At 37.6% G+C, this 27,741-nt stretch overlaps 1 protein-coding gene across 3 annotated transcripts in view; it reads right to left on the bottom strand.

Annotated features, from left to right (window-relative positions):
• peak1 (pseudopodium-enriched atypical kinase 1) overlaps positions 1–27,741 on the bottom strand; it is a 93,003-nt gene that overhangs the window by 37,665 nt on the left and 27,597 nt on the right. The window contains exons 3-4 of one of the 3 annotated variants that reach the window (XM_016668822.1): positions 15,129–15,186; positions 5,785–5,867 (exon numbers count right to left, since the gene is read on the bottom strand). The exons of 1 other annotated variant lie outside the window; for it this stretch is intronic. The gene's annotated coding sequence lies outside the window, so the exon portion shown is untranslated. The remainder of the gene's footprint in view (positions 1–5,784; positions 5,868–15,128; positions 15,187–27,741) is intronic. One more of the 3 variants, XM_016668821.1, reaches the window with a different exon arrangement.

Genomic DNA, 27,741 nt, shown 5'->3' on the forward strand with positions numbered 1-27,741 from the left:
TGTATTTCCACAGAAATGTACAAACTTTCTCCATCCAACCTGCAATAAATTTGCACTTACCTATGATGCACACAAGAAAGCTAGCTAGATAGATAGCTAGGAGGGGTACATTAGCAGCTAGTTAGCGGTAGCCTCAACCATCTCAAGTCAGAACGCAAGGAATAGAGCAACTCAAACTTTTGCCTGACTATAAAGTCCCACAAGAAAAACAAAAATACATGGAACACATGAGACTAAACAGTCCTGTCAATACTAAATGTAAGACCTGGGAATAACATATTGAATTCAAACTTAACTTTGAAATGAATTTAAGACATTTTAAGGATGCATGACATCCTGTTCCCCAAATTATTTCCACACAAATGCAGCTCTAGCTGGTCTATTGTAGCAGAGTTTAAATAATCTCCTTGTGCGAAAAAAAGCTACATTACAGGAAAAATAAACAACAGAACAACACATTTCCAGTATTCTTGATTTTAACACAAACTCAGCCTTTCATATTCAATAACACTCTGCATACTGCAGTGTAAAAACGACACAGATTAGCCCGAGGCTGCAGGGTGGTGACTATGGAGAGCTCATGAAGGCTTTCTCTCCACCAACTCTCTTCCCGCCCTCCGCCCGGTGGTAAAACAAGCCGAGCTATCCATCAGGGAAAATGAACAGTAGAAGAGCAGAGCCGGATCCTTTCAGACTGCCAGTGGGGTGCAGGGAACAGCAATCAGATGGGATCACAGCAAATTCCTATGGCTTCAAGGCCATAAAGTCCCACTGATACACTTGTTATAAATGACTACAACATTGCTTTCACTAACACGGGTTTTTAGGCACTTCATGGGGCAAGGTATGCCCTGTGATACTTTCAGTGCTCAGGAATCCATCTGACTTAATGTGGCGTTGGCTTATAACAGTTACTGCAAAACTTGCATTCATGAGTTTTTTATTTTTCCTGATATCTGTTACATCTTAGACATGTTTAAACTGTTTCTGTTACTATAACGGGTTGGCATTAGGTCTGCTAGTTGTTTAAGATCCCAACGGAAAAACCATAAACTGAATAAAAAGTTTTTCATGTCTTTCTCTTTTTTACTGTTTATTACTCTGTGTTTCTGTTTTTAATTATGTAAAGCACTTTGAAATGCCTTGCTGCTGAAATGTGCTATACAAATAAAATTTAATTTGATTTGATTTAGTTCAAAGTGGTATTCTATTTTTTAAATATATTTTAAAACACTAAAGGATAAAGATGCATCCCAGTAAACTTCAATCTCAATTGAGATTGAAGTTGAATAAGATTTTTGAATAATCTTATTCAAAAAGTAAAATTCATATCGGTTCAGTTTGCACAAAAGTGTTAATTTCAACCAAAGTGGATTTCATTTAAAGAAAATAAAAAAATCTGTCTCAGATTGAACAAAAGATAAAGACCAAAACCAACAAATAAACTACTTTTAGAGCAGTGTTATGTTTTAGTCATGTTATGGACAGCAGAGATATGAGGAACACTGCTGAGTTGACATTTGTCCAGAATACAGGATATACACCAAACTTCATTGCTAAAGAAGCCGGATGTTTACGAAGGCAAATAAATTGGAGTGGAGGAAAAAGTAAAGTTAAAATGAAAAAGGTTCACAAGTGATGACAAGCTTTATGGAGATACCGATTTCATTTTTCAGCAAGACTCGGGACCTGACAAAACTACAAACACCTGCTTCAATGCTCAGGGTATCAAAGTGTTTCATTAGCAAAAAATAAATCCCATAAATTCTCTATGGCAGCTTATGGAGATACGGTGGCCCAGAAGGGTCAGAAAAAATGCAAAAGCTACAACTCAACAACACAAACCACAGTGGACGTCATGCTAAAGTTGGATAAAGGAATTCCATTTTAGCATAATTTCAGTTTTAGCACAAATTCCGTGTTAGCATCATTTCTGTTTCAGAATTAATTTCATTTTATCACAACATCCGTTTCAGCATACATTACGTGTTAGCATAACTTCCAACATGGCTTTTTGCTGTTAAGGCTTTTGATTTTGTTGTGTTGACCCTTCTTGGTCACCGTAAAAGACAGACATGAGATGCTAAATGCAACAATGAAGATGAGCCTAATGGTCACTGTCACTGGCCAGGATTCCTTCTTTGGCATTTCATTAGCAGTCATCAAATGAACAAAAACCAGCGCTGGAACTATACCACCATGGGAAATTAATATATATGTGTGTGTGAGCTAAATTGGATTACTGAGATTTAATAACTATTTTAATTTACTGAGATCTATCTGGACAAAAAAACCAAAAAAAACAGAATAAACACATCAGATGCATGTAAGAAATTAAAACATAAAAGCCAATTTGGTTCCCACTTGGTTTAACTGGAGAACATTTATAACGCCGTATATGTGGAATATTCAGGAAGCTACAGGAAACATGAGCTCTGACTGAAATGAAGCTGGAGAAGCTTGTCCTACTTTCTCCAAAGAACAAACGGCTCTTTCTGCTACAGCTCTCAACTCTGGGAGAAAATAGAACAAGGGAACAGATTTGATAACAGTTCCCAATTACCACCACCAAAAAGAAACTATTTCTGTGAGTGGAGAATGTCTCTCTGCCTTCTCATTATGATTTTGGACAGCATCAGCCTGGTAGTGATGGTGGGACAGGCTTTTTTTCCCCCCACTAATGATTTAAGTAGGACTTTGTTTCCAAGCCCTGCTAAGTGTTCTCTGGAGTTTGGTGGTTCTGATCCGAAAATCTGGCTTGAGTTTGGAACGTTTTCACAGCAGCCTTCATGAACTCATTTTCAAGCATGACAGACTTCGTCGGAGGAGGGAAAAACAAAATCCATATTTTTTATACAGATTCTGTTTCACATCACGGATTATCTCAACAAGAAAAAATAAATCACAGCATTCGAGGCATTTCAAATGAAAACTGAGAATCCAGGAGGATTTTAATTGCAGAACTAAAATGTTCTATTATGCAAATATGGAAAAGTGGAGCCCTCTGGCTCCACAAGCACCAAGAGGTGCAAACAACACCACTGCTGTTCTGAAAAACAAAGCGCAAAACACACACAAGCAGGAAGTAACTGACACCAAAGATGGCTGAAGAGATGGGGGAATTTCAACATTATCCTGCACAGTTTTCCCTTCCAGGTAAAACTCACAACAGGCAGACAGAAAAGTGTTATAAACAGCAGGGAGTTCTTCCTTTGATTAGTGGGCCTTTGTTAAATCTAAATGTTTATGTCTCATCCAAAAAATTTAAATAGATAAATGTACATATTGATTTATAGAATGTTATATTTCACTCTCTGATCTTGGATAAGCAGCACTAAAGTTTGTACTATATTATATGCTATGTTTATTCTACTTTAGTCTATTTATCACCGTAAATATAGTTAAAAAGACAACAATATTGTCAGCACTAAAGTTGGAATCCAATATTTTCTCACTGCATTAAATAATTGTGACAATATGATCTAATTTATCTGCGAATATTTTACTGACCAATCTCTTCCAAATTAAACACTGTGGAAAAATTGGGGGTTCTCCCATCAGACTGCTAGTTCCCGAAACAACCCACAGAATAAACCTAGCAGAAGCGCACACAGGGTCAGTGTGACCCCGCAAAAACTTGTGGGGTCCAAATGACCTCATCTCTAAAGACTGCATGAGGGTTAGTGGAGACTTCACACCAGCTCATCACAAGATAAAACACAACATTAAATTGTACCAACATCAGCTCAATTTAAAAACACAATTTATTCCAAAGGGAAATTAAATGTTGTTGTAACATCACAGCTGCCTCAAATAGTCATTGTGGGGCAGGAAGGGTGTCTGGTAGCAGTCAGTCTTGCAACAAATCTAAAAAGGCTTCTGACTTTCAAATTGTTGCTATATGAGAGCATCCTGACTGTCATGACCTGCTAACAGCTCAATTTCTGGGCAGCAGATGCCACTCTGAAAGCAAAAGATGCTTTGAATTTCCTCCTCCTCTCTCTGCTTGGGGTCGAAGTTCATGTATTATTTAAGCTTTTGAGATACTAATAGCTGCTCCCAGTTGTAATAAAAATACCCAACAATAAAAAAGTAACAGCAACAATCCTTCCAACTGCACAGCATCCAAAACCAGAGGGAATAATTGTCCAAACAAGCAACGCCTCAATCAAAACTCGAACATATAAATTTCGGATTGCAATACCTCTTCCCGTAGCATTTTTAAAGAAGGCTGTTATAGACTGCTTCCAGCTGCAACATTGGCACTTTGACTCCTACGACATTTTTAACCGGAGTGTCTGGTAATTTGAACCCTTAAATTTGGTCTCAATAGGAGGAAAGCACTCTGCATGACATGACAGCTTTGCTACAATTAGTCTGAGTGGGTGCGTGTGAAGGGGCAAAACACAGCTAAACACAGGGTTTCTGCAGGTTTCACAAAGTTAAGTTTAAGACTTTTTAAGATCTATATGAAAGGAATTTAAGACCTGCATCACAACGACAGAATGCACAAAAGAGAACCGTACATAAATAAATTATATGGGTTAGCAACAGAAGTTAGCTATTGGTTAAGACAAACATTGCCAACCAACTGGCGATAAATTTGAAATTACTAATGATGGACACTGAAAAAGCTAGCTAGCTAGTCAGGCTAGCTGGAAAGAGTGCTAGCTGGAAAGCTCGTTACTGGCAATGAAGAAGTTTGCGTGTGATTCAAACTTTTGCCTGACAGAAACGTCCCGTGAAGAAAAAAAAAAACTATCAAAAGAGATTAAGATGTCTGGATATGACAAAATTTAAGATCTGTGATTAGCATACTGACAACAAACTTTAAAGACAAAAAGAAATTTAAAAAAATCAGAAATTAACACATTTTGAGGCCTTAATTTCTGACACCGTTAAGTAATTTTTCTTTCACCTTTTGAAGTTTTAAATTATAATTTTAGTTTATTTCAAGGACAAAAGAATTTACTTCAGTGTCACAGGTAAAAACTTTACTGTGAGAAATTTATATGACAAAAACCTATTTGATAGTGACACAGTGAGGCTTCTACAGCTGATTGAATGCACATGCACAGCCCATTTCCAAAACCAACTAGGGCTGTAGTGATACAGTAATCTCATGATACGATACAATACACGATATTCCGCTCATGATACAATATATACGCGATATTCAGCAAACGATACAATTGAAATCACGTTTGCGATTTTCTGAAAGATTTTAGAGGGACAGAGTGATTTTGGTGACATTTTGTGACTGTTATAGAGTTGGACTGAATTAATTTAACTGAAAACTGATTAAAAGCACCAACTACACAATACCTGGCTCTGCTTGGACATGGACACAGACTTAAAGTTGACAGCTGGACAAAATGAATCAAAGAAGTGGTGAGAAAACATGTTTCTTTTAATTGAAACAGTACAAACTGTAGCTTACATGCATTTGTAAAGTAAATAAAGTGCACCAAGCACCCTGCTCTGAATAGTTTGATACCTTTTTAACCTCGACACTTAACATCTGAAGGAATCACCCTAAGCCTGATGACCTAATCACTCTCCTGGTGAAGCAAGCAGTGAGTGAGCAAGGTGACAGTTGGATGTTACGATACTTGCGGATGAATATCGATTTTTTTCTAGGAAAGAAAATATCGATATATATCGCAGAATTGATATTATTACACAGCCCTGGAACCAACAACCAAGAAATGACACCACGAAACGCAGATGGACAGGGAGACCTGGACACGCACGCATTCTCACATAAAACAGAAGCTAACTCACAGTGCAATGAATCAAGCAGCAGCAGCAGCCATGGCGGCCATGGAGTCCCAGATGATGGAGCTGAGAGTACTTGCAGCTGGAGCCTACAGATGACAAGAGAGGCACACACACACGGCAGAGTTACTCGAGATAAAGAGATGAAAAGTGTGGAAAGAAAGAAGGAAGACGGAGACGAAGTAGAGAGAGAGGGGGGCTTGACGTGAAGCAGATCATAGCTTATTGTCAGAGCCAGTCACAGTTCAGGCACGGCGTTACATAACGGCTATCAGATATCCGACACAAATGTGCAAAAGTTGACACGAACCTGCTTCTTATGAAAATGTCGGGTCATATTCACATCACCCTACTCCACTGTACACAGTTCGCCGTACTGTAAATCATCCGAGAGGGCTTTGACAATAAATCCAGCTTAAAATTTTGATGGATAAATCTTTTTAAGTGCAGAAATATGGAATATGCTTTCCATTACTTTCCAATTTTTTGTGATAACGATACGTTGGAGAAGCACCGCTGCCTTGTCACACAGCTGTCAGATTTGCTGACACATTTAGTATTGAAGGAACATTGTCTCCACTGTATGCAGAAAAGCCAGAAAACACAAGAGAGACTAAATGCAATGCACATTTATTGCGGTTTGATTTGGACGCACAATGCTCTGTATAACGCGTCACTTTGAGCGCCTCGCGTCTTTGTGGCGTGTTCGTTTCTGCCCTGTTCTGCTGCAACTGTGCTGAAAATAAACTAGACAGTAACAGCTTTCCTAATCCAGTTGGTGGGTTTAATGCCAACTGTGAAGAGAAGACATACTTTTTCATGGGCAAACTGAGACTGCTCAGCCCGTCAGCGAATCCTACCCTCCTTTGTTGTAGGATCAGTTGGAGGTTTTATATTTGATGCAAAGTCGCTCCATGTGGGTTGCTATGCAACAACAACAAAAAAAGAAGAAAAACAAGCCAAAACAACTACAACAAAAAAAGCATCACCCCATTTTTTACGATTCCTTTAATGTTCAGCATTAGACGTTTTATTTGCGATGAAAATAACCACAGGCATCCCAAAGGCCTTGGCTTCTCTGTTACAGCCAATTTAGTTTATTTTGAATGAGGAAAATTTACTGTATGGAATAAAAAATGGATTAAAAAGTCTTTGAAAGCTGCGTTGTATGTAAGACAAATGTCCAAAACTTCAATGTTGATATCCTTAACTGTGGGAGGAAAAAAATGTTCATATTTCCTGTGGTGTTTCTTGTTACGGCTCACCCAACTGGGTGGCAACAGCTGGGGGCAACACATGAACTCAGGAAAAAAAAAAACCTCATAAAATATTAGTATTCGAAGAACAGGTTTTTTATTGCTTATTTGCATATCTAGAGAACAGGGAGTGAGGGCCTCTAAGAAAAACCACATCTGGCTAATGCGGATGAAGATTATATTTGATTCTCAGCTTCCAATACAGTCGCAGCTCATTTCGAGAAGCAAAAGTCCTTGTACAACTTTCTGAACAACCATTTAAAGGGGCAGTATTATGTATTTTCCAGACACATAGCTCTATTTCACAGCACAATCCAGCAGGGCTGCACCAACAGCAGATTTCTGGACGATCGCAGATTACCGATCTTTAAAAACCTGACCTGCTGATTCCAATCACCAATCTCCCAAAATTAAGGAAATCGTCACAGATAAATTACTGTACTGTAACTTAACTTATCAACATTCAGTTGTTATAAAAATGCTACGTATATCAAACATGACTTAATTTGATGCTTTGAAATTGGCCTATGTCTCTTTCAGAAGCTCTTACTCTTTACAACACTCCACCCACAGTTTGTCATCACAACAATTTTCCTCCATTATGCCATTTGCAATCATTCTTACAAGGGCTGCACTGAGAAGTAGCTCACATGCTAACTTGTTTGCCCTCATATGTCTAACTTATTTCTATGAAATATTCCAAAATAAAACATATTGAAACACAGAACAGACAGAAATATGTCGACTATAACCAGTTTCATCAAACTGTTTTTGCCTTAAACTACTGCAGCCTTCTTCAGAGGATGTAGTGAATCAAAGCAACCCTGTTTGGTCTGCACACCTCAGCAGATCTCCATCAAAGTAAGGATTGTTCACAGGTGCCTTTGCACACATGTCCTTCCCTCTGAACTCTAAACCACAATGTCTCCCTCTTGCCTCATAAACAACAGCTGGTTCTAGTAGTCCATCTGCTACCTGTTAAATTCCCCTAACCAGTATTCACAGCTCTAGCATACCATTACATGCAGTAAATGCAACTCCATGGAAGGAGTTGCATTTACTCCTTCCATGGAGTTGCATTTACCTCGACTCCATGGAAGGAGTTGCATTTACTCCTTCCATGGAGTAAATGCAACAGCGGTAAAAGCAGCCACCGCTGCTGCTTTTACGGCGGATGGCAATAATAGCAGTTTGAACTGTTAAACGGCATGAGTGGGCTTTTAATTCTGTGTCTCTGCATTTTGATTTTTTTTTTTCAAAAGCATCAGGGGGTTAAAAATAAACGTATTGATTACTTCAATGGCTGTTTTTATCTCTCCAAGTGCATTCAGGAAAATTAAGTTCCCAGCTGGTCTTATTACTCAGGCCTGCAGTGTTGGTTTACTGGAAACATGTTTTTATTTGTTAAAATGTTAAACGTTGCCCAGTGTGTCAGGCATAGCACTGTTTAAATTGGAAAATAGTCTTAGAGTTTCACATTTATTCCAGTCTTGCTTTCCACTGAGATTTAAAAGGCACAAGGTAGAATATGCTGTTAAAAATCCTGACGTGCTGCTCTTCCTACACACCATCTACTATAGTGTTAAACCCTCCAAATAAAGTTAAAAAGTACTACTACTGAACATTATTATTACAAAGAAAGTTCACCACATTTTAAATTTATGTTTTAGAGTGTATCTGTTACTTTTACAGTTTCATTTTGGCTTCCTGTTGTTCAAAACATAGCAGCAAGGTGGAATCTGTATGGTTTTGTAAATGTAGTTATCCATCCATCCACTGTCTATACCAGCTTATCCTTGCAGGTGGCTATATCCAACGGTCGTTGGACGAGAAGCGGGGTACAGAACCCTGACAGAGCTACAAACTGCACTATGAAGTTACATTTTTCACCTAATACAACCAGATTATTTATATCTTCAGACTAGACATGCAGAAATAAAACTTTTGTGGCTTTTTTCCAGTCTCCAGGTTTTGCTGAGTTTTGACCTGCCATTATCAATTTCTGTAGATTCCAATTCATCTACAGGAGGTAAATAATAATATGCATAAAAGAAAAGAATATCTTCCTGTCTGAGCAGAACAGGCTGTACAAATGATCAAATTTATCCCTTAATTTAAACTTTTTGCAATTGTCTGCAAACAATTGCAAAAACAACTTTGACACTTTGTCCTCCAATACAGTTTCCAAAAGGAGTGTTATTCATCACTCGGTACGGCTTATGATTCACTAATCACACCAGTAGATCACTGGCACCCATAAACACAAACAATTTCATTGAAAGGGTTTGTGAACTAAGCATCAGAATGACATGACAGCTCGTCATTTAGCTGTTCTCAAAGTTTTTCAATTCTTCGTTCAATCCTCAGCCTGTTATCAAAGCAGCAGAGGTGCAGAAAAATAATTTATTCTTTTGAGAATGTTAATTCTTAGTTCTAGTAACTCTGAATCAATTCAAAATTATCAAAAATCTATTTTAAAATGCATTCAAGTTGTACGTCTTTGCCACTATTTTCAACTACACTGCATATCCTAATACGTGCCCAATTGGCCATCTTGTATTTTGAACAATTCTTTGATATTTTGTTTATTTAACCCTCTATCAGTCTTAGCGTGATGCTCTGGATGAGCGCAGCAGATGTCACTGTCAGACAGTGGGGAAGTGGGGTGTTATCCCATTAGACTGTCAGTTCTCAAAACCACACACAGAAAAGAAAACCCTCTGAAAACTGCACACAGGGTTAGTGTGACTCCACCAGACAGCATAAAAAACTCATGGGGTCCTAAAACCCTAATACTCCATCTCTTAGAAGAGTTAAGAAAAAGACAGGCAGCTAAGCTAACCTAATACTGGAAATTAAAGTTACAGAATTGTATGCACATTCCTAATTTTGTTTCAATATAAATTGATGGAATTTGATTGCTTTAGATAAATGTTCTATTTATTTACAACATCTTTTCCCCTCATCAGTCAGATAATTTAAACAATCTCTGGGCCATTTGAATAGAAAAATCGGTTTTCTAATCAAAGATAGTTTCTGAATTGAATCGTGACCCTAAAAATTGGAATCAAATTGCCAGACTGAAAAATCCGCGTCTCTACAAGACAGGCTTTTCAAATTTCATTTTGACCCACTGCTGGCGTGTGGCGGGTTAGATGTTGGCTAATCCACAAAAAATAAACCAAGGAAATTGTCAAGAATTAAAACTTAAGTCATTACAATTAATACTATAAGTCATTTGAGTTTGTTTGTGTGTTATTCCTGCTTGAAATTAGGATTAAAGTATAAGAACTAAGTCCAACAATTGGTCAACACACGATAGTTGCAAAGAGATCCACCAAGTGACCGTCTTTTGCTTGAAGGACATGGTAGCAATATCTAACCAACCTTTCTTACTGAATGGCCCGTAAGCTGTACAGTGCAAGCCAGTGAGCTCAGCTGGTTCCAAAAATATCCTACAACTTAGCAACACACGCAAGTTCCAAAACGCAGTTTGCCTCTCAAAGCTTGACGTTTATGATCTAGATAATGTCAGATTACAGAGTAACCCTGTCTTGAAAGCCTGTGTTTTTTTTAAACATGGTGTGTTCAATATAGTTGACGTCTGTGGTTAAGTTCAACGAGGCACAGGAAGTTTTTACACAACAACATGGCCTGGTGGAGCACCACAGACAAATCGTCACTTAAAATCCAGAGCTTAGTGGCACGCTTGATGCCACACAAACAGTCACGATTTAAATCCATACCTTCAACACACTTCTGAAAATGGATTTATGAATACCGCTGACGCTAGAAAATATAATAGTTTGTGGCAAGCCTGATTTCCTTAATTTTTTTAAACTTGTCTCAAGAAGTTTCCCTTTTCAGACTACTGTCTACATTAGTCAGTGCAACAGGAGTGAGCAAATCTCCACTACTACAACTTAGCACTGATTTTTGTTAGACAGCAAAGTTGGAGATTTAATTCATATCTGAAAAATGTTTTTCAGATATAAAAATTTAACTCACAGTCTACTACTTAATGGTAGACTGTGATTATTGAGTTATTATAAAGTTAACTGATTTCATTGCTTGACTAATGATTAATTGATAAGCAGCCATTTTCTTAAAAACTTGAGTTTTCTCTTGTATGAAGAGGGTCGTCCGTCTTTTTCCATCACATAAAGAGCTACATTTTTCATAATGTTCTGGGTTTAAAAAAAAAAGTGAAAAAGAACCTGTTAAGTATTTATATTTCAAAACAGAATAGCATAAAGTGAATTTTGCATCCCATGCTGGACTCTAGATCATTTCTCTTTCCTGTTCTGGTATGGCTCCGCCAACTTTGTTTCTGTATCAACTGGCTCCACTTAGGATTGACCAGCGGCGCCCTCTTCAGGATGGCAGCAATACTACTACACTTAAGGGAGGTCTAAGCTGGCATTACTAGATAATTGATTTGAACTAATTTTGATCATTAATTGACAATGAATTGTAAGTTGATTAATTGTTTGCATCATTACTTAAAAGTACGTTGAAAACACCAGTCATCCATCCATCTGGCAGGGATTTTACAAATGCATTTATAATCAAACTAAACAAGCAGGTGACCTTAAATCTAACAAAAAGATAACATGTGGGTGTTGATCTAGCTCATTGCAGCAGCAGGTGCAGTTCAGCTCTCTCTAAAAACACTTCAGGAGCAAAGGACACACAAGTGGCCTGCAGCCTGACCTCATACTGATGTGCCTCTTACAAGTAGTTGCTACTAATTGGCTAAGGCAGCGCTGGCATTCTCAACCTTCTGAGCTGACTTATGAAAATTCCTGCTTCAGTGTGTGTTGGACATTTATTTAAGGTTGAATATGCTGTGGGTCTAATGCATATTGACCCACAGCCACAGTTGGCAGAGGACAGCAGGTGGCACAGCAGGAGGCACCAGGTGACTCAGAGACCAAAAGGTCTCTAGGTCACTTGGTGGCTTCTCACCCACGGCTGCCTTTCATAAATCGTATGTGTTAAAATCTTGGTTTGCATTTTAAGGTCTGACTTTTATACCTTAAACCTGCAATTACGTTATTTCTTAGCCTACTAAATGTAGATCTAAACTAGAAGAAACATTGTAAATTGTAAATCACTAAGTTGTCTCTCCCCCTCGTTTTGATACTGTGTACAGTCTGCTGCTGTGACAAGACAGATCGAGTTATCTTTTTGTGACATCACAAACTCATTTAATTTGGTGCCACAATAACTGATCACGATTGGTTTCTTCAAGTTAACGACTTCCCTAGTGCAGAGAAAGCTTCTGCATAGCATAGCATGATAGTGCACTTTCCCCCCCAGTGGACTGATAATGTTATCAGTCTTCAATTTCAACAGCTTCAACTTTTGAGTAGCGTCTAGGTAAATTCGGTCAAAGTGGTGGCTAAGCACAAGACGTAGCATGTCTAAGTCTTGATGTTCATGCAAAGAAATGTTTTGACAAGTCCAGAACAACTCTTCTTTAAGCTACAATTTCATAGGTAATGTTTGTAAGAGAATGATGGGATATATCAATAATAGTGTAATGGTATTGGCCAATTGTGGCAAACCTTTCTTTTCTGATTTTTCTGGTTAGTAATCATATCAAGCCCATTCTGTTTCTTATTGACTAAAGACTTAAAAGCACCAAGTGAAAGTTTGATTAGTTTTACTGTTTTTAGAGTTTATGTATCTTTGATAATTAAAACGGACAACAACACAACCAATGTGGCTGACCATCGTACTTAGCTTTATCAACAAAAAAGGGAGAAAATACATCTACAGCTTTTTACTGAAAAATGAAATTTGGATAACTTCTCCTTATGACAATGGATTTCTGAAGATTGAGCAGTCATAATTTGATCATTTTTGCTACAGTTTCCAGTAAGTAGAGACATCAGTCAGGAAGGATCTTTGATTTAAAGAAAAGTTTACCAAGGAAAAGTGTCTTGCAGTTTAGTGTGAACACACTGCATGCAGAAAAGATTCAAGGTCTGTTAAATTACAGGGCAATCACAGAGTAGCCGTCAACCTCAGGAAATCAGTGTGGTTGAGCCATAGCTGTGGGAGCTGTTGCATGTTGTAGCCTACACTGACAAAAACATGTTGATATCCCCCTCTATCCTATATTTACGAGAAATAGAAATACATAACAAAACCAGCTCCAAATTGTTTGTTGATGAGAATCTCATGAGGTTTCTGTAAGATTACAAAACTTTTACAGTAAAAACTGCACTGCGACCCGTTTTTTTTTTCTCCGTTAATTTAAGAGGTAAAACTTCAACACTTGTCTCTCATTGTTGGCAGAGGACGGCTTCCAAATGTTTCCCTGTCAGTTCATTTAGCATTGGCTTACCCTCTTGCTGCTCACACGAGTGAAGTGAAGAACAAAAAAGGTATGAAACCATGCCAATCAACACTTTAGCCTGAGAGTGTGCCTGGATTATTTTTAGGACACAGAAAAGCAGTTTAAAGTACAGAGAGATAAACTGACTGGCAACCAGCTTTTCTGCTCTATAAAACAGATAAATGGTCACGGAAGACGACATATTAATTAATCCTACTGAAAAATGTGTACCATCACTTACATACATATTTATAAACAGATGTTCAATTGACAATGACATAGTGAGCAGTTTTGAAATGTGGTAGGCATCACAAGTGTATGTCGATTTTTCCCTCTTAGACCTAAAATGAAAGACTGGCGTGACAAAACCCGTGTACACTGATAAAATTCTATGTATGCTGAAAGAAAGTAAAGTAAACCTTGAATAAATAAACTCCCTGTCTGCAAATTTTTTGCCAGACAGGGCCATGTCTGGCAAAAAGACTGACTTGGGCCATGTTTCGGCATGGCCCAAGTCAGCCATGCCGAAACATCCTCAATTCTAGAAATTTTCATGAGCAGCAGATTTTCGCTAAAATTGTAAGTGTTTTTCATCCTTTGCAATGTCTTCCAAAAGAGAGAGAGAGGCTGTACTGGCTGTTGCTTCTTCCTGCCTGACTGTGTCATATGGCCTGCTCTGGGTTCTGCTATATTTCGCAAGTGATCTTTAGAAACAAATCATAAAGCCAGGCTTGTTGTAGGTGATAAGTTGACAGAACATTATTGGGTATCGCTCTCCTGGAATCGATCATTACGATTTCTGACCTCAAGACCTTTGCTGCATGTCTTCCTCCCTTCCCTCTTCGGCCATTTCCTGTCTGGTAATAAAGGCCACAAGTGCCAATGAAATAAATTAAAAAATAAAGGAGATAAAACTCCTTATTAGGGCATCAATATTATTAGTGAAACTGTAACAACATTTCTGTGCTTTAAACACTTCCAGTTGTGTTCGCGGAAAAAGTATCAACAAATAATCTGCTTTGGTACGAAACTGTCTTCCACTTTCCAAAGTGTAACGTTAGAATTTACTAAGACTGTAGAAAGTCATATTAATATGACTTTCTCTCCACAGACAGTAGAAAAAATGTGCAGAAAACGTCAAAAAGAGACTGAAGGAAAATAATAATTCCTGTGACAAAACAGTGCTTTGCTACTGAGCCTTTCTGAAGAATACGCTGCTCTGAGATACATTCAGTAATATCAATATTATTCATATAAAACCAAATTAGAAAAGCTGCTAAACAGCCATGTGTGGATCTCAGGATAAACTATTTTCTGAGCAATAAAAAACAAAATGTTTTTTTGTTTTTTTTTGCTGCCTAAAAGTGACACTTTGAACAAATATTTAAACTCCAGCTTCTCTGTGCATGAGGTGCGCTCATTAAAATGTGAGCCAGCTTGTCCAACGCAAACACATCCTGTTAAATTAAAGGGAGTCCCATCAGTGTCAAGTGTCCCTCGTCTAATCCTCTGACAGAGGTGATGCGGGTTATCAGGCCTACCACTCCACCTCTGCTGCTTCTCGCACTGTCCCCTTCCTCCAAAACTCAAGGAAATTTCTCTGGGAATCTCTTAAAACCTTGTGTGATCGTTACGCCTGCGAGCCCACGTGGCCCTGCAAGAAAGCCCCCGGGGGCAACAGTTGGCGGAGGCTCGGCAGACGAGAAACGAACATAAACGGCGACGCAAACTGGAAGCACACTACTCACGGAGCGCTGGTGTGAATCCGGTCTGCGGTCAGGCGGATGAATGAGCCACATGAAAAGCCTGGTGGGGAAGAAGCCGGAGCATGAATGAGAGGAGGAGACGGAGGCGGAGCTTAAGAGTGACGCAACGACGAAGGGAGGGAACGAGCGTGGAGCGAGACAGGCACGGAAAATTGTTGGGAGAAAGAAAAAAACACTAAGGCAAGTTTTGTTTTAGGGGTAAAACAGCAGAAAAACTTAAAAGATAAAGCTGGAAAGAGAAAACGCATAAGATGAAGTCAGCTAGACATGACACAGAATTCCCTTCCTGGTAGTAATTATAGCTCACGCTCAATCCCAGTGTCCACCGAACTCCTTTAGCAGTCACCGGGGCTTGTTAACAACTCATGTTGCACAGAGGGGATTAAAAAAAGACTTAAAAAAAAACCCTGAAAGAATGAGCCTAAGAGCAATCCTCCCAGCAGAACTGAAGTCCCAAAGAGCCCTATCAGTTCCATGATGCCTGTTAACCATACATCTCAGGCACGGAGAGTCCAGCAGCTGTCCGCCTGCCAGTGATATGGATTAAAGCACAAGAAGCTCCTAGTCGGCCTAATGCTGATTTAATAGACGTGTCAGCAGCCAAACGGTTTGTTAAATACAGAGTCTAGACAGAGAATGTGACCCGGTATGTCTCTGACGAGGTGCCTGGAAGAAAAATTAAACAAGTGAAGTAAAGTATTTTATCAGAACTGAAGGATGTTTGATTGATGTTTGGAGTGAGCTAACAAAGAGTTAAAAAAGCAGAGGGAAATAAATTCTGTGATTTTATGGGGGGCATCACAACCAGGTATCTTTTATAGCCAAGTCTTATTTTCTTACTATAACTTTTGCCGGACGATAAATTGCCCCAGAACTTATAGAGATAAATGATAAAATTGTTTTGAGAACTTTTTCAAGTAATATAATAGTAATAACATAAAAACGCACAAACACATTCTCAAAGATCAACATGAAATTCTAATGAACATTTAAACACTGGAATCTGGAGGCATTTGGTATATCCAAAATAAATAAAGAAAACAACAGAAACAACAAATAAAATAAATTATGAAGACAAAATTATCTAAAAAAAACAAACAAACAAAAAAAAGGGGATAGTTGAGACTAAAACACCAGACTGAAGACTTTTATCATTTGGTTTTTGGTAAGAGAGGGAAAAAAGAGAAAACCGATAAGTCAAGCAAATAAACTCATTGAGTTTCTTTTAGTTTATCATGCGATTAATTGATTGATTGTTTATTGTGACACGCCTACTTACAAGCACTGGATCTCTTAGATTTATTTATTTATTTATTTATTTATTTATTTTTTACTTGATTCACTTTATAATAATTGATCAAAGTAGATTGTATCTTTTTTACTTTATGGTAAACCATTTTGTTTTTATAGGATTCCCTTTCTGGAAGTGATTATAATGCAATTGCTTATTGCGACAGGATTAGCTAATTAATTAATAATTCAATAGTTTTCATGAATTGAGTTGAATTCAAGACTTAAAATTTGCAGCTCCAACAGAAAAATCACCCAATGCAGCCGTTTCATGCAGCAAAATTGTGGCTTTTTTTGTAGGTCTATCACATAAAATCCCCACTAAAGTTAAATTATCATTGTTTGTTGTTCTAATGTGACTAAATATAAAAAAGAAAAAAGTACATAGCAAATCTCTGTGAAATGTCCTTAAGTGAATACCATCAAGATAACCCTTAGGGTGTCAGGAACCTAAGAGCCAACACATACAAGCTCAGTCTAAACAAAACCAATCTTTTTTTTTTTGTTTTGGTTTTTTCCCCACAGATGGTTTGATGGTTAAGTTTCCACTGCTGCCTCCACAGTTCATCACTTCTGTGAGACTTTAAAGACTTTCGGTAAATCAAAATGTTCGCTCTCTTTCCAATCGAAACAAGCCAGAGGAATTCTCACTGAAACACTCAAAACATGTTGAAGACAAAGACGACTGATGGATACCAGCTTCTCTGGTGTTTAGTCTCGGCGCCACCTTGGCAGTTCATTTCACTTTAAGCAGGGCGTTTTTCTGGAGGTGGTATGCGTGCAGACGTGACAGCAGTGGGCGGTTGACCTGCTCTGGGGTAAGCGCCCCCCCACCCCCACCCCCATCACCTGACATCTGGCTTTTTTACACAGCAGGGTCGATATTAAAATAAAGAGTCAGGTCACAGTAGGTGGAAGGGCCACACAAGGTCAACGTGCAAAAAAACAAAAAAAAAACCAAACAAACAGCAGCAACTTCTGCAATGATGTCGACTTTTTATCAGGGCTTAAGTGGAAATGAAATATCCTGCATTTTAAATGTTGCTGTGGGCATAAAAGACAAAAAACAAAACAAAAAAAATAACACAAAAAACAGCAAAGAAGCAGAAAAAAACCAGGGTTAAATCAAAGTAAGAGGCTGAGTGCAACGCCTTGACGTCTGTCAGTGCTTAGCCGTCTTAATGAAAAACAGACACTTTACAGAAGCAAATGTTTTCTGGGAGATGGATTAGAACAACACAGACACTTTGTAGGCCTTGTGGTGACTGATGCTTGTCCTTCTCTGGGATCGGATGAAAGATAAATCCTTGAACTCATTCTCATTTTAATCACCTCATTTGACTGCAAGACTAAGTGATAATAAGGGGGCTTTCCTTCCAGATGATGATTTCCAAATGGAGCTACTTGTTAGAGAAAGGCCAGACCCAAACAGGCTCGTATGGACTTAATGTGTTCTGTTGTGGTTTTATGACACCAGCACAAAAAAGTGAATAATTATGCAGTGGAAATAATAGAATATGTTGTTTTTAAAATGCATTGTTCTTGCAGCATCACCTTGCAGTTGCAGGCATTGGTAGATTGGCAGTATTTTACTATGTTCAGATTATGAATTGCGTGGTGCTCAGATTGCTCCTCAACTTTGACAGAAAAAATAGTTGATATTTCTCCTGAAAACCAGCATAGTTGTCTAATTATGACCTGCTTGTTTATCTTCAAGTGGCCAGGATCTAGAGATTGGTGCTGTTTTATTGTTTTCAGAGGCTACCTGAGTTTTCCAGTCTTTAGTGAGTCAGCTGCTACAAACCACATGTTACCACACATAATGTCAGATTGCTTCTGGGAAAAATGCCTGTGGTTAGGCACCATTATATACGGCCAACCTGCCCATTATGGTTCACCCCTCTTTCATTTGTGAATGTGAGCTCTGTGTTTGTATGCGAATCAAAACTCCATGCATAACTATTCCTGTCATCTGTGCGCTCACACACAAACACACACACTCACGGAAAACACAACCACATCCTCCACTTGAACTTGTTTTTCATCACATATGTGTGGACATCATGGAGAATCTGTGGAGGAAACTAAAGATTAGGGTGATGACAACGAGGCCCTCCAACCTCAAATACCAGTGAAAACATGCAAAAAGCTGGTCAGGTATTATTCAAATTTGATTTAATGCCAATGAGAATTTTTCTGTTCATAACTGAAAAGGTTTTATTTATTTTTTTAGCATGCAGCATTTTATAGCATGTAAGTAAAAACATAATGGCAATAGCGTCAATATCGGCCGGGGTTAGTCATTTTTCTCATATATATTGGCGTCAGTCCCGTAAATTAATCCAGGGCGATATTAGTCAAGGGATCACGCTAATTTTCACATCGCTGCATCCACAAAAAAATGTTGCATTAAATTTTCAAACTGATAATCATTTTACTACATTTTAACAGCAACAAACTTCTTGGTGGAGCCAATCTAAATTGGATTTTTTTTTTTTTTATTGGTAGTGAATAAGATTGTTTGGGCTGCAGAATTTTCAATTTCTGTAATGCAACCTGCTCTGCATGCTTTGTTCAGTCTGCTCCTAGCTTAGGGGAAGACGGAGTGAAAAAAATTCATAAAATGTTATCAGGCAAAAATCTGATTCGACATGACTCAAAAAATACACACTTTTATTACAATGTACACACCATAGCAGTGCCAGTATGCCTTTGACTCCCTGTGAAAACATTAAGAGCTTTTAGGATTTAAATCGCTGCTGCTATGAGAATAACTCAACAGGTGAGTGTGAGTTTCAATGAAATGGAAGAATGTTAAAGCAATCCATTTCTAGCTCCAGCGGAGAAAGGAGATAAACAAAAACAGATCAGTTTCTTGGCCTGCTTGTGTCCCTGGTTGGTGCTTTTCTTCTTCAGTTCTGCCACCGAGTCAGCTGACGTTCGTTCTGTTATGGGTGGACACAGTGGACGACAGCATGTCTTTTACTTTTATTTTGTCAGGGAGGGGAAACCCCCCCCCCACAAGCAGTAGAAAATACAAAAATTCAAATCCATCTCCTGTAAATCCATTAAATATCGTCTTTGGTTTCAAAAAATGATCTTTTCTTTTTAATAAAACTCGGAGACCATCCACAAAACTATCACAATGAGCTGAAGCAGCTGAATAGACAACAGTGGATTAAAACTCAAACAGCACAAAAGTCTCAAGTCCCCCGCTATTATTATCCCTATCAGTTTGCAGCATTCTGCTGCTTTTTAAATCTGCCCTTCTTTTTCAGCTGCATGGCATGCAATTATTAACGAGATCAAAGCGAATGAAAGGGCTTCTGCGTCAGCGAGGTTGAGCTCGGGGAGCCGACTGACACTAAGTGATAACGGCAAAGCACTGGATTGTTTTTGCCTCTGCATGCAGTGCCATACACGCGAAATACGAGCTTTGTAGCTGCTAACTAAGGGTTGCTGTCAGTTGTTATCTGGGGTAGTAATTCAAATACAGCATGAACTTTTGCATAGCCTCTTTAAAACTATTAAGAAGTCTTCAACTCTGTGAAGTGACGTGAAGATTTAAGGTTACAAAATGCTAACTATGAAATAAAAAGAATTAAGTAAGCTGAAGAAAAATAAGGTTAGAGACATGGATATGATTCTGGCTTTTGGAAACAGGTTTATCCTCTAAACACCACACTGCACTGAACAGCAATACCACCAATCCGAGGTAATCAGCTGGCTTATTGATGAACCCTTCTCTTTAATTTTGGGTGATTGATAACCAGCAGATACTTACATACGTCGCATAAACACAAAACAAGTGATTTTAATGTTGATTCAAGTTTTTAAAATTCTTTAGAAACCTTTAAAAAACAGTGTCTGGTTTTGTGATAACCTCACACACCAAGAGGAAAGAGGGTTAGCTCACAATGCTATCTCAAAGCTCTCTGCTAAAAAAATTAAGAAAATATATGTATATATTTTTCCCATATTTATTTACCCAATAAATGCAACAGAGTACAAATTAGTAAATATGATGAAAAGTTGTCATTTTATGTTGAAAGTTTTATGTTGAAAGTTTAAGACTTGCTCGTGCAAGTCTTAAACTGCTGCTTTTCTAACCTCCTGTGAAACCAAGCTGTGCTGCACTGTTACCACTTTTCCCTATACAATTAATATACAAGTGTCCAGTTTCTGCCATACGTTTAATTGCCTCCTCCATTACAATATGCCATTGTTAATATTTTTCCTACCATCTCATAAAAATGTTTTCCTGCTGCATTACTGTCTAATAGTAATATCAGCGTTGGATTTAAATGTTATATCAGCACTTACAGCAGCACAGCTTAGCTAAAACCATCCCTAAGGTGGCTTACTAATGTAAAATTGCTTCATAAAAACAGTTAAAAGTAATATTTTTAAAATGTACTTCAAAAGGAGTTCTACGTGGGAATCACTTGTCCTGATATGAAACATATATGACTTGTGTTTAAAGGGTAATAAAACTTACAAGAGCTGGAGCTTGTAATTCTTAAGAAGATGAAGTGATATAAGATGACCGCTTCAGATGGCCATTTGGCAGGAAGAGTGGCAGAAAAAGCCCTTTCCTACCCATAAGCAGGGCAAAGGACAGCAATAGAAACAGAATGACGACAGATCAGCTTCGACACGTTTTGGAGCCAGAGGAGGGCATCGCGTCATAAAATATTCAGTCCAGACAGATATATGATAGCCTAACTAGATCACAGAGAGTAAAGCGGTGAGAATGATAAAATGGAGCAAAATTAATCTGAGTGTACAATTCTGACTCACAGTTCAGGTATGCTTACATGGAGCCAGGCTTGAAAAACCATTATCTAGCAGGGCAACCGTGTCTGGCTCCCTTTGGAGAACAACATGGAGCTCTAAAGTCTGAACTACAAGTCTGAAAAGTACAAAGACGTACAAGGAGGATTTGAATAATTGACATCCAGGATCAGGATGTTTTGGGTCAAATTACCTACATTTTTATCTCTTACGCTTGTTTTTTTTAAAATCACAAGTGAAAAAAGTGAAACTTCACAAGTTTTCCTCTGTCATTAAATGTACAAAAGCTACAAATATAAAAACGTTAGTTTTCAAAGATCAAATAATGGATTTTTAATTGTTGCTCAAATATTGACCATCAATAATGAGAGTACTACAGGTCAAATGGCTGAAAAACACCCACTAAACTTTTCCCTTGGTAAAAAAAAAACAACAACAATTTGGCTATTAGAAATATACGTGAAATACTGTAAAACAGCTGTGAGAAACAGAAACACTACCCGCGTTTCTATTACAAATAAGTGCAAAAGTTAGTTGCTATTCCACAAAGTCAAAAAAACATAATTTCAAAATCGTAATGTTTCCATTAAACAAAAACTGCAATTAAAATCACACATGAATAAGCTTGTTCACATGATAAGTCATTAAAAAACACATCGTGTCGTCATCTTCCTACCACTTTTTTGTCTCCTTTGTCATTTCTGCCAGTAGTAACATCTGGTTGTTGATCATGCGACTCGTTTGATGCAAAAAACAAAGTTTCCGTTGCAGTTTTGCAAAATACAGTAATTTCGATACAGCCAAAAAAATCCCACCTCATCCTATTTTCAACATTTTTTATTAACAAACAAGAGTTTTTGGGGTTTTTTTAATTCCCATGTTTACATTTAGCAAATTTATTTTCGTAATTCCAAATTGCTCAATTATATGGTCGATAGAAATGCAGCTACAGGTACCATGGAAACGCCTTTATGAAAATAATGCTGATTTAAACTGAAGCTGGACAATCGTCTGTTATGTCTGTAGCTGACCGCAGGCTGAATACCGCATGAAACAATGGTATTTTTAATAAACGTTATCATATCACAATAATCTAATAATTTATCTTCAATTTGTCCCATTAAAAGTATCACGTGATATTAAGATGTGAAACTGATTAGACCTGGAGAGGTATGAATAAAGTACGCAGCAAACATTTACAAAGTACTGCATGTCCCACAAACACAGTACAGGAAACCAAAACTGTGATAGTGATGAAAAACTTAACGGTCGTACTCTGTCTTTGTGTAAGCTGTCGAACATCCAGAGAGGTTCACTGGAAGGGGATCCTCTATCATGATCAACATCCATGACAAGGACAAAGTTTTGAGAGCAGCGAATGCCAAAAGCAGAGACAATAAGTTCCTATAAACAGACCAGGGGAGAAGTGAACAAAAACAAGGGATGACAGGAAAGGGAGAATGGGGCTGTGATTGTTAAGCAGAAAATAATGTCTCTGCCCTGCCTGCTCATACTGTCCTCCTTCTTTGGGCTGACTGCTGCATGTCTCTAAAAGCCTCTGTTAGTCTGAAAAAGAACTGTTAAAAGTCCTCTGAGGTAGATGGTGGGGGAAAAAAAGTGCAGACACGGGAGAAGACGAAAAAGCCAGACAGCATGCATTTTATAAGAGCGCCAAAAATCAGAAGGAAAGAAGAAACTCTCTCTACGTTAACCGACATTATCAAGTTCAAGGTGGACTGTGAAGATGTGCATGTCTAGGTCCTCAATTATAAAGCTGCTTGAAAACAAATACAGCCACAGGAAGCAAAACAAAAACATGCAGCATTAGGACTAGGCTGCTTACTATAAATTCATATTGTCCCTACAGTTTAAAGTGAGATGTTAGAGAAAGTGCCAGAGAGATGGGTGTGTCCTCCAGCTGTTTAGAGGGATGGAGTTCTGCCCCTTCCCCACTTGTTGCTGCATACTGTTGGCCAGGTAACTGAAAGAAGACCAATACCCTTTTTTTTGCATAGAAGAAAAACAAATTCAGCTGTCCTGAATCATTTACGGTTGCAAAAATGGCAATAAAGTTTGTAAATTTTTGATTGACAGGTTGGACACAAATCATATTTTGAGATATGTCATTAGTGTCCAGTGTGATCATCTGTTGCTGAGACACAACTGAGTAAATATTACACCAATATGAAAAATGCAAGTTCCTAACATCTATATTGGCCAATAACTACTACAATCCAAACAGTTCTTCATAATATGAATATTGCACTGCAATGGCAACATTTCTGAGATTTACACTTAACTATGTACCAATTTGAATAACTAGCATGTGGCTTGATAAGCTTTTGACAGGCTAGTTGCTATTAGGAGCATGAGTTAAAAACACTGTTTGTCTTTGCATTTTATGCATAATGTCCCACAAGTAAAATTTGCACAAATATATATGCATGGCAGCGATGTTGGAGTCTGACGTATAAGTTGAGGAGATTTTTATCTTTCTCACATCCTTATTATTTTGTCAACTCAAAATGTTTAATTTTTTGTTCAAACAAGCAGTGCATATTGAAAAAATAATATGCTCTGTCCCTTTTAATTATTACTTTTTTTTGATAAAACACTACAAATTGAGATCCAACTCTACTGGGAAACCTGTCTTAACAATATGATCATATTTGGAAAAAAGAAACATTTTATGTTTGCAAACCACTGTTATTAAATTATTCTTTAACAATAAACTGTTATAAATTTATGTTTTAGCAGCAATAGGAGTACGATGGCTTTTCTTTTTTTAAATAAAAACCAAGTTGCTAATGTTATATGTTTGCATTAAAATTTTTGGTATATATACTGTAAATCAATGCCAATTTTACTGGAGGTTATACTATAAATCATACATTCTTGAAACATATCTTGATCAATACATCTATTATTTAAATTAATCAATTAATTTCATTAAAGTTTCATTTAACAAACTGTAGCAGTAGCCGTAAAATCTGGTTCCACTGTTCTTTTAAAGGTTAAAAACCATAAAACTACTCGGTTTTCCATGGAGCGAATTCAAAGACTAAAGGCGGTACATTTATGCTTCAGCAGTTCCACACAAACCTTCTGGGTAGCAAAAAGAAAACATGCACCTTTGCTTTCCTGTGAAGTGCTGAGAAAACACCAACATAACCTGAGGCATCTCCTTGCATCTAATGTATATGCCACCTGAGTGCAATTGTTTCAAAAAAAATAAAATAATAATAAAAAAAAAAAATAAAAAAAAAAAGCTGTTCTGATCCTTCATCTGCACCGGAAGCCTTTCATTCAGGAAAAACAGATTGCATTAAACAGGGAAAGTTGGTGGTAAAAAAAAAAAATAAAAAAAAATAAAATAATCTCAAGATAGTGCTGAGTAATCCGACCATGGATTAGGACTGAAACAATTAATCGTCATTAATTGATTATTGAAATAATCATCAACTATTGTAGAAATCGATCACTAGTTCACTCGTTAACAGACTCAAAATAAAGGTTATTTGCTTAAAAATAAAAATATTCAGAGCTTTAATTTAGCCAAAAATGTACCAATTATATACATATATTTCACATTTAAGATAAAAATGCCTTCGTAAAACATATATTTAACCCAAAACTCCTGAAGTGGCTCAAGAAATGCTCTGCTATGCTATTGCATTTTAGAAAATAAAATGCTTATTTTCTTATTCAAAAATCTATTTGAATTAGTCGTTTATTTCCATTTTCTAATCAAACACTGAATTGAAAAGACTTAATATTTCAATGAAAAAATCTGCAAAATGTGACAAATTTTTTATCCGAATAAACAATTAATCGTCAGAATACTGAATAAATGAATCGATCAATGAAATATTTGTTACTTGCAGCCCTGTCTGGGATGACAGACAGATCTGCTTTCACTCTGTTTAATAGGAATCCCATAAATAGGAGAAAGAAAAAAATCTGCCGGTAGTGCGAAAAAAAAAAATCTGGGTAGGGAATATCAAGCGTATTGCTCTTTTATATACTTCAACTCTCTTGATCGGTGCAATAGAAGTGATGAGGTAGTCATTAAAACACAGCAAGATGGTGAAGTACATCAGCACCGCGAGTGATGCATAGAAATGAATTCATTAGAAACGTGAACACAGGCATTCCCCGCTGAGTTTTACAGCCTTGTGTTGCTCTTCTATTTTTAGGATGTCAGTCCTAAATTAGCTCTTTGAAGTCTAATCCGTAATAGACACCAGGAACCAAATACTGCTGGAAGTGAATTTCTTCACTACTCAGCATGAAAGCGGGACCCTGAATGCGAATATGGATGTTAAATTTCAGAGTGAAGATTTCAGATGAGCTCGATACGGTTAGGGATGTCTTGGAAATCACAAAGACAGAAAAAAAAAAAAAAGGAACATGAAAGTGTGATTTCTCATTTATGTTGTGAACGTAAGTGGATTCTCAAAACACGGCAAGTTCTTTACACCTTAAAAGTTGATGTATAATGGTTGTTAAAATCCCCATTGGTAGCAATAAGACTTATGTAACTAATTACTAATTACTCCCATTTTCTGTTGTGTCTCTTTTGGGAGAAGACAGTGATCCGACAAATCAGAGAGAATATTAAATGTGTGTCATGTTTGTTTTGTTTCCTAATTGACCTAATGACATTTATTGCAGCTTTTATTTGCAGATATACTCATTTAGTCACCATTATGAACAGTCATTAACATCCCATAATTCATCAACGTCACTCGCTAATAATCGAGTGCAGCCTTTCAAAGTAAAACTTGCAGCTTTTATGTCTACTACAAGACTTAAGTATTAGTGCAGGGTTTCCTCCAGAGAACTTGCTAACCCCAGTGCTCAGGGCGCTAGGGCAGTCATCCAGCCCACCGCCATGTTTTTAAGTTAAAAAATGTTTAAAGTTAACATAAAATTTGAAAATATCACTTGATAGTTATGTGTTATTGGAAGACTGGAAGATTAATACCTAAATACCAACTATAATCTTAAAAAAGGCAATAATTAAAAAAAAAAAACTTAAGTAAATAAACAATGCCAAGCCTGGTGGGGGGACAAGTAAACCCTGGTGGCCCGGCAGGCTGATAATACACTGAGGGAAACCCTGCAATATATGAAATGAAAAGATGGAAAGAAAATAAAATGGTGGCCCCACTGGGAATGTTGCTTAGATTTGCTTCCAAATTACAAATCTTGACTAGGTCTTCAAGGTAAGTACACATCCAGTTGGGTTTGTACTTTTGCTAGTAAGAACCCAGAAGAACACAAAATACAATATCCCTTAAATATGAAAACAACCAATTTAATCACAGTGCAACTTTTTTAACATATGCCTCTAAAACTAACTTTGTTCACATGAAATTAGCTACCATCATGCAATCCAGATTCCCTCTTCTGGTTCAACACCCGCTGGATCGTCTCTGCCACTAATTTTTTAATCTATTTTAAACCCAATTGTGTTTTGGGTTTTAAAAGTGCTGCAAAACCCCTCGGCAGGTCATGCTTCACTCCCCTCCGACAAACCTCGCACATCTATGCCATCCTGCTAAAAAGTATTTCAACTCCACCAACCATGCATTCCATCAACAGCTGAGCTTGTGGGAAACGTGCAGCAACAGGACATCACAACGCTGCCAGAACCACAGATCGGGCGATGAAGGCCTTAGGAGAAATATCGTGTTGCAACATGACAGGTTTTGGGCATCCATCATAATGATGCGTCAGACTGCTGTGAATTTTACCACGTTGCATTGTTTTGATGAACGAAAAAGACCTGCACAGCATCGTGTTGCCAGGCCACATCTGAAACTGATTTTTATTTGGGTAAGATATAAACTCAACGTACGTCAAAGCTTCGTAGGAACTGTGCAGACAAAGGCAAAGCGGTGTAGTCGACAGGATGTTTCAATAAATGCTTTATAGCACAGAGACGGCCCTTGTAAAAGTGTTCAATGACATCCATATAAATACAGACTGTGGGAGAACCACAGTGCTGGTTCTGTTGGACCTCAGCGCAGCTTTCAACACTGTTGACCACGACATTTCACTGAATCGACTGGAGAGTTGGGTCGTACTCTCCGACCCAACTCGAATTCAGTTGAATCTTTATGTAAGATTCAACTGGTTTGAATCTTACATAAAGAACAGGGATTTCTTTGTTTCAGTCGGAAACTTCTCATCATTAGTTTTGATGTCTTCGATGTTTTTAATGTTTTTATCTATTTATTAATTTCCTTTTATTTCTCTTTCTATAACCCCCCCGTAAAACATCCCAGTTAAACAACGTTTAACTAAAGTCCTACGGGGTTTAGAGTCCCAGTTGAAGGCATTTCATCTAAAAACCTAGAGGTTAGAGTCCTTGTCAAATGGGGTTTTTGACTAAAGTCCCAGAGGGTTAGAGCCCAAGTTAAACGTTTAACTGAAGTCCTAAAAGGGGTGCGGGTTTTAATGTTTTTATCTTTTTTTAATCTTTTTCAAAATCTCTCTCTTTCTC

This window comes from Poecilia formosa, unplaced genomic scaffold (assembly GCF_000485575.1).
Source record: "Poecilia formosa unplaced genomic scaffold, Poecilia_formosa-5.1.2 Scaffold17, whole genome shotgun sequence".
NCBI lineage: Eukaryota > Metazoa > Chordata > Actinopteri > Cyprinodontiformes > Poeciliidae > Poecilia > Poecilia formosa.